Source organism: Taudactylus pleione, unplaced genomic scaffold (assembly GCF_031769625.1).
Source record: "Taudactylus pleione unplaced genomic scaffold, aTauple2 ptg000612l, whole genome shotgun sequence".
Lineage (NCBI taxonomy): Eukaryota > Metazoa > Chordata > Amphibia > Anura > Myobatrachidae > Taudactylus > Taudactylus pleione.
Window position 1 is genome coordinate 5783029 of NW_028285014.1, and position 16475 is coordinate 5799503.

Below are 16475 nucleotides of genomic sequence, written 5' to 3' on the forward strand. Positions count from 1 at the left end.
TGACATCACTGGTGATGTCAGTGGGGCCGCCCACAAACGGCAGACGTTCGCATGGGAACGCATCCATTTGTGAAGCCACCCCCACGCCACGCCTCGCCTCCAAAACGGTGCGAGCTATTGATCAAAATCGACAGCCGTCCCCTTTTGGTGCGAGACCCGGAACGACGGAGCGCCCGTCACTAGCCTGGTCTCGCGCATGTGCACGTCTGAGCCGGCTCCGGCGTGCGCATGCGCATAGCGCTTTCAAGCGGGTCTGAATCAGGCCTTCTGTTTGGAAAGCCCTTCGTACCATGGGTGGGAAGATGCTCCAGAATATACAGTACACAATGGTACAGCCTAAATCCTCGTCAGGACAACCACCTATATTCATTTACCAGTTCCATAAAATACTCTGTGGTTTAGCTTTAAGTATAGCTTAAAGTTATCATGACTGAGGGGACAACACAACTGTGTTAACATCAAGGGCCTGATTCAGAATCGCGCGCAGAATTGGTTGCAAATATTTCTAATACTGAGACGCCTCGGTGTGTAGATGAACCATCAGACGCACCATAGAAATTTTCACTAGACCTGTGACAGCTGCAGTTTCTCTGTCTAAGTATGAACTCCTCTGTGACCAGCTGTCCTTACAGCAACACGCCAGCTTAGCCACCCCGTTACCTCCCAGCGAAACCCACTGAAATCCACAGACCCTGCGTCCAAATCTGTTCTACATCTCAGAGCGATTCCAATGCATGCGCAGAAACACATCATCCATTTGTGTGAATATCGGTACAGCGTGCGACTGAATCGGGCCCCAAGTATCAAGTCGCTTATCTGTGTGTCTGGCATTTGTGACATTGGATAAAGTGCACCTATCAATACGCTTTCCACATGAGTTGTAATTGTAAAGTGCAAAATGTGTAAAATTATCAATGAGACATCACCGGCGAATCTCATAAGCGGTGAAAATGTCCTTTTGTGGGGAGGAAAAGGCTGGGGACCTGATTCCGAGATTGCAAAAGCTGCATGAGGCATCTTAAGTAAGGCGTCTCTGATCCGATACTGCGTCTGAGGATGCAGCATCAAATAATCTGCATGACAATCAGATATCTGAGCAGCTCTCAGGTTACACACAGGATCTCCGGAAACATCACGTTGCCGGGGGCCAGTGAAGCCAGCGCCGTAACTACATTTACCAGCGCCAGGTGCGGTCCACGCCCATTCCACGTGATGTCACCCGAAGGGGGCAGGGCCATGATCGCTGGTAATCACAGCAATGCCTGAAGCATCCTCAGGATGCTCTGGGGTGCTGTAAGGGCAGTGGTTGGCACGACTGAAGCGTTCTCGGGACGCTCCAGGCACACTGCTGCAGAGATTCTGGTGGCAGGGTGTAATTACAGGCACCCTGCTAGCCAGATGCAGGGACCGTGGGTGAGCAGCAGTGCCGCTCACAGAGCTCTGCGCTCCGTGTGACTGCACCGCTCACTCATCCCTGGCTTGTTTTGACACGCCCAAAAGACGGGGCCGACACACTCCTGTTTTCTGAAACACCGTGACATCGCCCCGTCACTGCACCCAGACATCAGCAGAATGTCAACCATGCTGCGGCGTTTGGGGCACCGCAAGTGACATTCCAGCCCCAGATCTACACAGTGCAGCTCCTGCGCATGGGCAGAGCTAAGAACATGGGAGATGTGTGTATCCATCTCTGAATTAGGCCCTGTGTGCACTCTCCTTTCTAATGCTTTATCTCATTTCAATAAACACTTTTCCCCATAATTATCAACTGCACATGCACCTAAGTCTGTAATAAGAAGCACTGCGCATGCATCCCATGGTGTGTACGCACAAAGTCACAACAGTGATTGAAATGTATTGGACCTTGCTGTACAGTGGCTGGGAGGTGGCTATTCAGACGCACAGTGATGTCTTATGGGCGTGTTTCCGATGTATTACAGAAGTGGCTGTAGACTCTAGCTTACATTGGAGGCATTACTCTGACACAGAATCGGAATGGTGGATCCCATGGTTGTGTATAAAGACGCCTCTAATGACAGACATTGGGGGTCATTCAGACCCACTCGCGAGCGGCAGTACGCTTGCAAGTGGGTCGATGGTCCCCACTGCGCATGCGCACGATGGAGGGAGCTCCGTCATGCGCATGTGCGAGACCCGGCGAGCGAAGGACTTTCCATCGCTCCGGGTCTCGCACCAAAGGGGGCGTGCTGTCGATGTTGATTGACAGCACGCCCCCTTTGGTGGGCGTGCCTGCCAGACGGAGGCATTCCCATGGGAACGCCTACCGTCTGAAGCCGGCCCCACTGACATCACTAGTGATGTCAGTGGGAGTGATTTTGGCTCTGAGACAAAATCACTCCTGGCCTTGCGGCTGGGAAACCCGACTGCAGGGTTTCCCTCGCAAGTCCGATGGTCGCGATGGTCAAGACCATCGCGACCATCTTTTTGCACGCTCGTATATGCTGTGGGTGGTGACCCACAGCTATACGAGCGTCCAGGAGGACGCTCCATATTAATGGGGGAGGGCCCTGATTCAGAGCGAGCGCTCTGGTCAGAGCGTCCGGCTCTGAATCAGGGCCATAGTCTTTGCACATTCAGATGCACACTTGTACACCAGGGGAAGGACATAATAAAATGGCAGGAGAAGCTAAAATGGTTTCAGCAGCGTGGGACTAAATCAGCCTTCATACTGGGTTATATGTACTATGCCTTGGAAAGTGATAAAGTAGAGAGAGATAAAGGGCTCTATTTACTAAGCCTTGGATGGAGATAAAGTACCAGCCTTCCAGCTCCTAACTGTCATTTTTCAAACACAACCTGTAAAATGGCAGTTAGGAGCTAATTGGCTGGTACTTTATCCTCCTTCCCTTTATCTCCATCCAATGCCTAATAAATAGACCCCAAAGTACCAACCAATCATCTCCTAACTGTCATTTTTCAAACACAGCCTGTAAAATGACAGGAGCTGATTGGTTGGTACTTTATCACTCTCCACTTTATCTCTCTTCAAGGCTTAGTACATCTCCCCCACTGTTGCTATGGCTGTGTTTTGTCATGGAAAGGGTGGAAAGATTTCCCTTGCAAAACTGATCCATTTTTGTTCAGCTACATAATTGATTGGGTATTGCTACCCCTAGCCCCAACTCTGCATGTAACTCCATCGTTATTACCAGTGTGTACGTTGTGATTTAGAAAACCCTTTTGACTTATACAAGTGCAGGTTAATCAGCGCTACCCTATTACTGCCACCCACTAATGACTGTGAGAAGTCAAATTAATATAGATCTGTATAATTGACTTGAATTTGTTCTGTAACATGTAAACACTTAGTATGTGGCCCAATCACCTTCCGTCCTTTTCCTCGTCTTACTAGTATCCCACAAACCTGCCCTTTTATCACCCTGCATTATACTGAGCCCTCTTCCGCTTCTACCCAGCATCAGGATAACCTCAGTCTGCATCCTGGCATCTTATATTTGGTAACAGTTACAAAAATATACGCAGTGAGGTTAAGAGCAGCCAAGCTCTCATTGCTTCTCTGCATATTTAATTTATGCTGATTGCATATAATTAAAGGCCATTACCTGATGGTGCCTACCCTCCTGTGTATAATTTATGGGAAGTTTTGGTAAAGCTATTTGTTAGCATAAACAGCCAGAGTGCAGATACAGAACTGCAGATGTTTATTCTGAGGATTGCTTGTTATGATTAATAAACTTTGGAGTTCAAATGGTATTTTCCCATCAGTATCCCTAATCTATCAGAGATGGAGACTGCTGCAGATGAGACATTTCATTTCTTACTCCCCTCCACACACTGAGTCTAATTCAAAGGTTGTTGTAGCCTCTGCCGCTGTTGCGTCGTATTGCGGCAATGATATGCAAATGCTATTTTCTGCCTTCCCCTTGTGTACTATCGTGGACATGAATGGGCAAGCACTGAAACACCCACTTTTAGCATTCCTGCACAGTGTAACACAACAGGTGATTCAAGACACTCCACCGTCAGAGCACCATCACTTGTCCCATCGACACTTACACCCATCCCATGACAGGTGCAGTGTATGTATATGAGCATGGCCTCTGTGATTAGGCTCTGCATCTGAGAACGCAGCTGCCTTCATTGACACCAGGGCCGTAGAGAGCGACGCCCAGCCTGGGTTCTTTAGGGGGCTGTGGCCTAATTGTGGAGGCATGGCCACGCCCCCTACAAAGAAAATATAGTATGCCACATACTATCGGCATCAGTGCAATTGCCCACCCCGCACATCATACAGGGAGTGGATACTGCAACAGCCTCCCTGGACTCACCACAGTCCAGCAAACATGCCTAGACCGGGGTAATTAGTACTTGCTCCCTCTCGGTGCCCTTGACTAACACACCGGCAGCATTCCCATAACACACCCACATGATAGATATTTTGGTGTACACTTCAGCCACCTCCCAGGAATGTCCATGGCTTTCCATCTCCGATACCAGTGTTCCCCTATGCAACAGCGCATTTGTGCATACACACAGGGTGACACATGCACTGTAGGGGTGTTGAGAATATTTTGCGCATGTGCAGTAGCAAATAATTACTCAACTAAGGGAACATCAGCATTGCGTGCACTTAACGTGCATCTCTGACTCCACTTTCTCTCCACTTTATCTTCTCACTCCCTCTCTGTCTCTCTCTATCACCGCCCCTCACTCTCCCCTGTGCATCACTGACAAAGGTGGGAGGGGTCAGAATTCATACAAACTGCCATTGAATTCCAACATGATGACATCATTTTTATCAGGAGTCGATTTTATTATATAGAAGACAGATCATGTATGGCTTTCTTAGCCACAGCCAGTGTGGAATCATACTTTAGACAACAACGGTCCAGGAGGGCAATGAGGGACATTGATTTGCTCTAACCCATTTCAATGGTTTTTGTTTTTATTCCAAAGGATAGTGGCAAGGGACCCCAATCCAGTTTCATATCAAGGGTCTTAATCAGTATAGTATATTTAATTTATTTTGCAAAATATATCATTATATAGATTGTTTTTTTAGGAGGCTTGTTCTTTTTTCACATATTGCATAGCATCTTGTATATTGCAGGCACCACTGCTGCCTTAGGAATTAATAAAGTTGCTTTATCAACACTTAGAGGGTAGATTTATGGAAACTTCTAAAATGAAAGAGTAAAAGGTGTCCATAGCAATCGCAACCAAACAGATTTTAATTAACATTTGAAAGAGTGTATTACAACCTGATTGGTTGCTATGGTCAACACGTCCACCTTTCCTTTATAGAAGTTTTATAAAATCTACCACTTAGGGGTCTATTTACTAAGCAGTGTTAGGAGACAGAGTGAAAAGTGATAAGATGCCAGCCAATCAGCTCCCAACTGTCATTTTTCAAACACAGCCTGTGAGATGGCAGTTAGGAGCGGATTGGCTAGTACCTACCACTCTTCACTCTGTCTCCTAACACTGCTTAGTAAATAGACCCCTAAATCTCTTCACAGACAGCATACTGGGATTAGGACCATCCTACGACAAAACCATACGGATCATCAATCTTTGTATTAAATAAATTGCAAATGTTCATTATAATAAATTGTACACAACTTAAACTAGTACCTTACTTGCCATTTTCCTTTATACTTCTATGCTCTTTGTAGACTTGAAGAAGTTCTAATTTATTTGTATAATTATTGAAGGATTCTGCTTTGTACAATCCTCACTAGTTCTTCAATACCCCCTCCCCTCATTGTGGACCTGTTTTACCACCTCCAGACTGATTTTTTTTGTTCCTTTTCATCATTGGCAATAGTATAAATCAGTGAAAAGTATTTTATTTTTTGAAACGTGACAGAATAGGAGGCAACAGTATAATAAGTGAGATGGGGAACTACGAGCCCTGAGCTGTTTGTTTGGTTTTCTGAATGACAGTGTACTTCATTTTCAGTATATTACAATATAAAGCCCCAAATGGGTCCTTACACCAAAAGGTTGCCCCAAGTGATGACAATTAGTGTATAAACTTCAAAGCATGTGTAACAATATAGGTATGTAAGTACCTGTTACTCAAGGTTAGATCCTGGTAACTGAAGAACTATGCACACTATGTTACACAGAAGAAGTCTTTCAAGCTGCTGGATTGGTACGGAGGATTTGAGAAGTGCATAATCAGTCAAAACCACAGGTCAGTGGATGGGAGATAAGCATAAAGTTTAGCACCAGTATGTGGTAACTGAACGAGGAGAACCTCTCTGTGAGGCAGCAGAATAGCAGACAAGTATAATCCAGATTGTGTTGTCAGCGATATACTATACAGAAATTATGCACTAGAAGAGCAATCACTAAACAGGGTTCCAGAGGCATGAAGCAAGACTTGCAGTAAACAAATACAAGTTATTGGGGCAGGTTTCTTTTAGTAACTTAACGGCCACTAATATCATGTGATTATGGGGTCTAGTTACTAAGCAGTGTTAGGAGACATAATAGGGGTCTATTTACTAAGCAGTGTTAGGAGAAGTGAAAAGTGATAAGGTGCCAGCCAATCAGCTGCTAACTGCCATCTCACAGGCTGTGTTTGAAAAATGACAGTTGGGAGCTGATTGGCTGGCACCTTATCACTTTTCACTCTTCACTTTTCACTTCTCCTAACACTGCTTAGTAAATAGACCCCAGAGTGACAAGTGATAAGTCTGTGATAAGGTGCCAGCCAATCAACTCCCAACTGACATTTTTCAAACACAGCCTGTGAGATGACAGTTCGGAGCTGATTGGCTGGCACCTTATCACAAACTTATCACTTTTCACTCTGTCTCCTAACACTGCTTAGTAACTAGACCTCTATGTCACTACAGAACTTTAAAAAATAAACCGGAACTGTGCACATGTGCAGTAGCATTTAGGATTGGATGGAGCCTCCAACTACAGCGGCAGCCTATGACGGCGCTACACTGCCAAGACCCATAATGCTAGGTACACTATTGGAAAAGTAAGAGTATGGCCTCTTCTGAGTTCGACTTCTAGGTGCTCCCAGTTTATTAGGGTACTGTTGAACAGAGGCTTGAATTAGTTTGGGAGAAAGGATATTTTCAAAAGGTTCCCATGATCACTCTTTCAAACCAAAATCTTTTCACTTTATAAGGAACAGAGGTTTTCCATGAAGCATACAGGGATGCAAAATTCTCTACATGTCTATGGGGTCTATTTACTAAGCAGTGTTAGGAGACAGAGTGAAAAGTGATAAGAAAGTGATAAGGTGCCAGCCAATCAGCTCCTAACTGTCATCTCACAGGCTGTGTTTGAAAAATTACAGTTGGGAGCTGATTGGCTGGCACCTTATCTCTTTCTTATCACTTTTTACTCTGTCTCCTAACACTGCTTAGTAAATAGACCCCTATATGTTCTTCATGCCCATTGAACCTCATGGGTTGTAAAATAAGTTGTGTTTGTGAGTTAGTCAAAGCTAATATCTCTTGATGTACTTAAAGCCAGTGCAATTGACTTGGTAATTGAAGCTTTACTGGAGATGGTGAGGAAACAGCTTGGATAAGGACTGGTCCTAGGTATCAATCTCCCATCTTATGTGATAGCCTCCTCCCCTTGTCACCTATAGAGAATCTTGGAGCTGGTAATTGCCATCTGTCTGCTTTTATCTTATATCACACTCAGGCTACTTATAATTTGGGGGGTATCCACTAGACGATAAAGTTGAACGATTGAACGATAATGATAAAATCGTTCGATAATCGTCTGAACATCGTTTGAACATCGTTTGCAAATCGTGCAGTAATTGTTTCTAACGATGTACGATGCGCGCTCCCGCTGGTCGTTTGATCGTCTCCTCCATCGACTGAACATGCAGGTCAATTTCACTTGATTGCTTACAAATCGTTTACACATCGTTTACACATCGTTTACACATCGTTCACGCTGAACGATCAAACGATGAACCACTATCTGCCCACTATAGCTGAAAACTCTCAATCACAGATTAAAACAACATAGTTTATTGTTATATCTTTTGCAAATCGTTTGCATATCTTTTGCAAATCTTTTGCAAATTGTTCAGAGTGGAAGATCATATTTCAAGGGAAACTTCAAGGGAAAATCGTTAAGATGTTGGACAGGAATAAAATCGTCTAGTGGATGCCCCCCATAGTCAATCATTACAGTGTTTTGTGGATACTGCTGAAACTCTTGAACCTTGGGAATCTTAGTTTCTGAAACAGTGGTAGGGACTGAATGTGGGTGACAGCCATAGGTCCGAATTCAATTAGCCGCGAAAAGCTGAGCCACAATGTTTTCACCGCCTTTGCCTGTTTTGAGGCAAAACTTTTTCCCACTTATCTCCGAATTCAATTCCAAAAGACGAAAGTTCCCTAAGATTTTGGGGAAATCAGTCTGTACCCGAGGAAAAGCTGCACTAACATTATAAATCAATATAGAAGTGTCCTAATAGCCCTAATAAAAGTGTTTTGTGTTCTTAAAGTGTCAGAATTGGCTGTTATATGCTTATATGCATAAATGTTGAAAAATGATAGAAAGCTATTTCTTTTGGGAAAAATAAGTATCAATGTCAAATTTGGGGTACATGCTAATGGGTACTAGCATATTTTGATGTCTCTAAAGTGAAGATTTCAAAAATATTAAAAATACACCTGCAGCAGCCTCGTGCAATTCCAAAAACACCTGTCCCATCCATATAGCCCCCCCGAAGTACCAGACCCCCACTTTTTACCCATTTTCCAACACTTTTTTCATTTTCTCAAAAAAAATGTTTACGTTTTATGGACTAATTAGTCATTCGGGGGGAGTGTCCAAATGTCCAAAGGGTTCTGGACAAATCCCAACATTTGCACCCCAAACTATAGATTTTGTACTCCAATTCGCCTGCTTATACAAAAAGAAAACTTTTCGCCTGTTTTTTTTCCGCTTAGGCGAAAACTCCTGGAATTGAATACAGAGATATTTTGAAAACAGGCGAAAAGTCCAAAACCGCAAAAACTTTTCTCCAAATGGCACTTTTCGCAGCTAATTGAATACGGCCCTTAGTTTATAAAGTAAGTGCTGAATTTTCACTAGGTATGAATTCCATTTTTGTAGGTAAATTTGGCCAAGGAAAGTAGTTCTGCCCAATTATATTTTAAGTATAGTAGTTAGAGTAAATTCATAGATCCTGTTCTAGTCATTAATTTCATTGTTCTATCTGATCATATGTTTGTAGCCTGTAACCAGATGACTGGTCAAGACGTATTCGTAAAGACCGGCAGTAAGTGTTTGAAATCTGAAATGTGAATTGCAGATCCCTATTTCAGATTATGGTTCGTGGTTATGTGTGCAATTTGTACAGTAGATGTGTTGAAGAAATAAAACCAGACTGGTTGCAATGTATCAGGTAACTTCTTGAATGGCTCAAAATAGACCAGCTGGGTAAATCTGTCCACCACTTCCAAAATCACAGACATTTTGTGATTGAGGTAATTTAGAGGGGAAATCCAAGGACCAGTAGGTACAGTATCAGCAAAGGTTGCAGTAGTCCTGATGGTGGTGAATGGATTTACGTGTGTGTCTGCACAAGTTCAGCAGGTTTTCACAATTTCTTTGGAGAGATGAGGCCACCAGAAATATCAAGACAATACACTTATTGTTCTTTGAATACCTAGATTACCCATTGTTGGAGAATTATTATATTTTCATAAGATTTCTTGTTTGAATGCAATAGTTAGCAAAAAGACAAGATAATAGAGGAAAGCATTTATTTGAAAGTCTCTGTATTTCTGGAAGAAGTAGCCGGAGTCAAGAATAATCCTTATATTTCTATGTGCAATAGCTAGCTGATTCCTAAAAGATTGTGGGGGTCACAGTAGCTATATTTTTCTTATATGGGCAGGTTAAGGAGATCTTTTCTCAGAGGTTTCTTGAAAATTGCCATATTGTCGAGATAAGGCATTGGCCTTGCTGTATTGCTATAAGAGAAACTGAAGTTAATAGCAAAATTGAAACAAAAAGATTGGGAGACGAGTTGTTTAACCATTTTCAAATATTCTAGATTTCTCTGGTCTATAAAAGAGGTGGTGGGACTATTGTCATTCCAGAACGTATTGTCACTCTTTCAGCTAAATTGATGGACAGCTATTCTCTTTATCCTACAGTGTCATTTTGTTCAGTAAAAGATAATTATATTTTAGAAAAATATGCACAAGGAAGTAATACTCTTTGCAATCTACATCTTCAGTAAAGGGATGAGATAGATCTAGATGAGATTAAAATGGGGAGATTGAAAGGATTGTATAAGGACATCAAAAGCTTGTTGAGTAGAGTTAGAATAAACAAACTGTATGTGTTAGTGAGGTTTGCTTCATAAGAGGTTTGACAATCCTTGAAAAATTCTTCAGGAAATGTCTACAGTACAGTAATTTGAAAATCCTTGAAATCTTTTTAAGGCTTTGAAAATATTGTTGCCTTGAATAATTCAGAGCTTATTAGCATCCATACTAAGGCTTTGCAAGGACAAAATATGACCAAGGAATTCTGTGCTTTCTAACTCATAAATACATTTATTCCAACGCTGCATCTAGATTTCGGGTTCTCAGGCATTCGAACGCTATCTTGACATGTTTTTGATGTTCTGAACCTCGTCAGTAGATTAGGATGTCATCTAGGTCCAGAATGTCTTATATGATGAGAGAAGGCTGACCATAATCCTGAAGGTTAAACTCTGAGATGGGTTTGGTCAGATGGCATTATAGAGGCGTATTTTAAGTTGTAGTTAGATAATGGGCAGTTTTTTTTAGCTAATGAAGTTGTGTTGTGTTATCGGTTAGGAGTTAGAAGGGTTTTAATAACCATTTCCAGCAGTGATTCAGCCTTTTTGCCATTTAATCGTCTGACGCCAAGCCCTTCCTCATATTTTGGTTTCTTTCTTGTTTTTCACAATCTTATCCAGACAGAAAAGAGCCGCCTATCAGTGGCATAATGGTGCAATAATTGAGTACACTCACCTTCTAGTAAGAGCCTGGCTAATACTGCCCTGCTGGGTGTCAGCCACATACTCTTCCTTGTGACTGTTGTGTTGCTATTCAATTCCAGCACACATTATGATAGTTGCATTAATATCTGAATTTCCTATAGTCAACTCTGGTTCTGGCCATCATTTCTTTGTCACCATAGTGTGTGAGTTGTTATCAATAAAGATTTTTACTGTGATATTCTGTTGCCCAGTCTTGTTATTCTTAGAGTCAAGATTTAAAACTATTGAAGAGTTAATTGTATGTACGACCATATCCTGAAGCTATCATCAGCCATTAATTGGATGATGAGATACTGAAGAGTTGCAGGGGTATGAGCCAGAGCAAAGAGCATTACTAAATATTCAAAGTGCCTGTAATGAGAACAAAAGGCTGTCTTCCATATGTCACTGGGACCAATGCAAATCAAATTGTAGGCTCCTTGTAGGTTGCACTTTGTGAAGGTGTATGCTGATCTTAGTCTTTCAAAAAGCTTGAGATTTAACTTTAGAGGGTTTCGTTTGCATATTGTTATAGCAATATGTGTGAGAAAGATTCAGTTCTCTCCTGTGCATCCTCGCTTGGTCCATCAAGTGACCGTGAACCCTGTTGCTTTACATCAATTCTGATTCTGGTTCCTCTATCCTCTACTTTAGCAGTAGTATTCTATGGAGTGGCAGAGAAAGGAGGTACAATTAAGTTGATACATTAAGACTTGCACCTCTCCATTCGCCATTCCATTCAACATGTACCTACAGTATAGTAAAGTAATGCAATGGTTCATGAACTCTTATATCCATTCTGGATAGTTCATATTTTATGATGTCACTGAATTAAAGTCATGGCAATTAGTAGCCACATTCAATGACGAAATTCCATTGAATAATGCGGTATAGACCAGGGACCCTTTACTTATTGTAGAGTAGCTAAATGAGCTTCAGCTGTGGCAAACCGACGAGGGTTGTCGAACGCCTTGCCAAAACCTTGTCGGGACAGAGGCTATGACTCCAGAATGGGGTTTTGTGTATCCAAATATAACGTTGCCCACAGCAAGGCTTCCCCCTAAGCAATGTTAAGATCAGTCCCATTTTTAGTAAGTGCATTAAGTATATTGAAAAAAGATAGAAAAGCATGGCCATAAATAGTTCATACTGAGAATGGTCACCATCAATTTTCTCTGGCAACTTTATCAGCTGTGGCCAGGAGCCTGTTGAAAATTTGCAGTGCAGGGGATGGAGCTGCCGACACATCTTGTAGTTCGTCGATCTGTTCTTGCATGGCTGTAAGCTTTTGAGAACTGAAGGTTTGTTCCAGTGGAATCCATAGGTAGTTTGGTTCTTCTGTCACAATATAGGAGTAGTACCTGTTACTCAAGGTTGGATTCTGCTGGCTAGAGTAGTAACCATGCTGGGTTACACAGGAGCAGTCTTGCAACCAACTGAGGCTAGTACAAATTATTTAAAATTTGTGCAATCATTCCACGACACAGGTCGTTGCAAGTGAGATCTGTCCAGGATAAGGTTTAGCACATGAACACTTCACGTACTGCTGTCTTTTACCAGTGGACCTGCAGGCAGCACCCTCTTTTTATGAGGAGTGGAGGTGCCAGTGACTCATGGTACTATGAAGTAACAGGTAGGAAAACTAAAGTAGAAGAAAAAAGCATGGAATGGAGCCTAATCTTTAATTCTCTGCATCAGGATATAAAGCTATTAGTTCAAACTATAGTTGTGAGTAAGACACAACTCAAACGCTACTGCAGCAAAAGATGCAAGGATGGCAACGACTGCATCCAACTCAGAATATATAAATAATATCATACAAAAAGAATATGATACAAACAAAACTTTCTGACCAATCACTATCATTTTGGGAATATTGAAGTTGGAAAAATGTTCTTTTGATAACATATCTTACTCAGTAACATTGCCACAGTGTACTGCGGACTGTTACATATTAAATAGTGTGGCTAATTATTGACTTTTATCCGAAATAACCTCACAGGAACTAATTGTTCTGATATATACAAAACTTTCAATGCTTTTTATATATATGTTTATACAGACCTTTAGAAATTGAAATAGTTTGTACATTTCTGTGTCTTGTTAGTAATACTTTGTAGGCTTTATTAGCTGCTTATTTTTAATCTTTGGCTGAGAACATTACTATGCCATTATAGGAACATTATGTACTACATGTCTAATAAATTATTTTACTGAATTCTACACGGCACTTCAGTATTTTTTCCTTCTATTTGCTGTTTATTTGTGGGATGCAGAGCCCACTGTGATAGCTGCCGAATTGAATTCAGGGTATTAATTGGTAGAACACTAGCGTACCTTCACCCTTTACCCTTAACGTCTATGCATATTCCCTAAAACTCGGATTAGACAAACTGTACAGATGTTATTCATTGTGCAATGGCTTGGGAATGTCACTCCCTAAAGGGAATCGGTATGAAATACTGCTGGCCGCATGGCTGGCGGTTTGATTCCCAGCAGCGGCAGCCCGATAGATGATCAGATCCCGGCAGCGGCAGCCCGACAGCGCTGGAAATCCCGATCGTCCTCAGATAAGTAATAACTAACCTAACCCCCCTAACCCTCCTTAGAGATGCCTAACCCTAACCTCCCCCCCAAGTGCCTAAGCCTAATCCCCCCTGTAAGTGCCTAACCCTAACCCTCCCCTTCTCCGCTGCCTAAATCTGTCCCCCGGGTGGGTTGCCTAACCCTAACCCTCCCTCCCCCTAGCCTAACCCTGACCCTCCCGGCAGGGTGCCTAACCCTAAGTCCCCCCGGGTGCACTAAACCTACCCTCCCCCCCCCACGCGGTTGTCCGCTCGCGGCACCCAGCATCCCTTCGATCGGGATGCTGGGCGCCTGTCTCCCACTGTCGGGAAAATGACAGGCGTCTAGATATAGACGCATGTCATTTAACCCACGCCGGGATAAAGCAGTCGGGGAGCCGGCTGTCGGAATCACGTCAGCCGGTTTCCCGATTGCATCCCTCCTTAAAGTACTGTTCAACTGAATGATTGAGTAGGACAACAGTTAGTGTCCCATGGGCACTTTTAGTATTTTCTAGCTTGAAAAGCCCTAATGAGTCATTTTTATTGTATGTAGAAAAGTAATGATGTACTGATCAGCATTTGTAATGAGCCCTTATGAGTTCATGTGACAAAGTACAAATACTTCCTGTGACATCTGTGTGGGCTACATTTGGTTGGAGTCATTGATGTTTCTAGTAAACAGCAGTTTAGACATAAATGAAGCGTGATTTGCTATTTATACAATGAATACAAAGATGTCGGTCAGTTATAGCCCATCATCATACAGCTTTGAAAACTTGCTTGGTGTTGCTAGATGTCATGACATGTAGCATAACAGCACAACTGATCAACAGCTGCAGATTGTGGGATATACTGTAGATCAATAAGATGAATGATTGAGCACAGGCAGGACTTTCTAATGACTGACACATTTTGTACCCAGAAATGATCAGTGATCTGTCAGGACCTGTGCGGACTACGGTTTTCCCCCAGCTTGAGCGCCATTCAGATCAACTGAACAGCCCAAAAGGAACATCAAAGAAAATATTATAAATTCCTATGATGATCAAAAGCACCAGTCAAATGGACTACACAGGATAAATACTCAGCAGCGATGTGAAGGGAAATTAGAAATTAAAGCTGCATCAGAGGTGTATCAAGCATTAATCCTGTTTAGATCTGAGTGGCTATTTCAATGGGCATTGGGTTAATCTGTTATTTAGAAAAAATGTGACGTGTGGGGAACAGATTTGAACAGATTCCAAATTATGATTATGTCTCATTATTACATCTGTAATAATATCCTGTGAATCAAGAAAGTTTGTAACAAATTAAACAACAGTTATAATATCAGAGTTTTGGCACTTCTGTGTTATTCAAATTCTATTTATAAAAGAATGCTGGTGCCGCAATCCCCACACCTGTCAGAATCTAGGTGCCTGCATCCCGATGGTAATTACTGGAGTTAGATAGAGGGTTAGGGGCTAGGGTTAGGCGCTAGTGGAAGAGTTAGAGTTAAGTAATAAGGGGGAAGTGTAGGTTTAGGCATTATGGGGGGGTTAGGTTTAGGCACCCAGGAGGGAGGGTTAAGGTTAGGACTAGGGAGAGGGATGTCAGCGTCGGGATTCTGACCTCCGGGATCCTGAGCACCGTCATCCTGTTCCCAACCCAAAATAACCTCACCACTGAATAGTGTCTGTGACCCCTGCAGTGTCTGCTGTTCCTGCTCCTGCCTCACCTCATTAATGGTCAGCTCTACAGGATGGGATACCATGGAGAACTTGATATGACTATATAAAACTCTTGTACCCTGAGAACAATGATAGGATGAGTTGCTATACCGTCCACTTAGTATTGTCAGCACACATAACACGTAAGTATCATATATTCAATTGTTCTTAATAAATATTTAAGAATTGCATACCCAAATGGTCATATAAAAACAAAACACTAAATAGGTGCATGCCGCTTTAAGTGTCCTATAAATGAGTGGACCTAGGATATCAAAGCTCAGCTCCTTGCATTCTACCTGTTGTTTGCAGCCTGCCCTGAATTTCTGTCCTTTCTGCTGTCAGTCCTGCCCTAGTGCTGATTACCTAATATTGGATCCCTGTCTCTTGCATGTTCTTTCAATCTCCAGACACCTGCAGTCTTACAGAACAATCTCTATACATTTCACTACATGTCAGGTTACCTCTCATCAGAGTATTAGAGAGTATTATCTCTATGGAAAAATGGGCTACTAGAGATAAATTGCACACACAGGGGTAGATGTACTAAGCCTTGGAGAAAGATAAAGTGGAGAGAGATAAAGTTTCTATCAATCAGCTCCTAACTGTCATTTTTCAAACACAGCCAGTAAACTGTCAGGAGCTGATTGGTTGGTAACATTATCTCTCTCAATTTTACCTCTTTCCAAGGTTTAGTTCATCTACCCCATAGGCTGGAGTTTAGTGTTTACAGTAAACTTGGAATTGCTGCTATTACAGTATATAGTAAAACAGCAAAATACAATTTTAATACAATGATTAACACTGCTCCAACTTCTCAGATCTGACTATGAGACTCCTACTATATATTGCTGAAGGCATAATGTAATCAAGGACCATACAGTAAGTGGCACTTTATGCATATATCTAGCCACCCATTGTTGCAGACGAGTGAAGCTAAAAATATTATATCACTCCACTAAATACAAGACGTTGCACCATACTGTAGATCACCTCTCTATTTTTGTTTTTTTGTTGTTTTTTACGGCTTTGCTTACTTACCTGTAAAGGCATACATTTCTATACAGGGTTTTTTTTTCTAACGAAGGCTTTGTGGGGCCCAAAATTACACTTTATTACATTATAGTTTATCATTCCCATGTGCCTTTACTTTGCTGGGCATTAGTCAATTTGTTTGAATGGAAAAGAAAGAAAAAG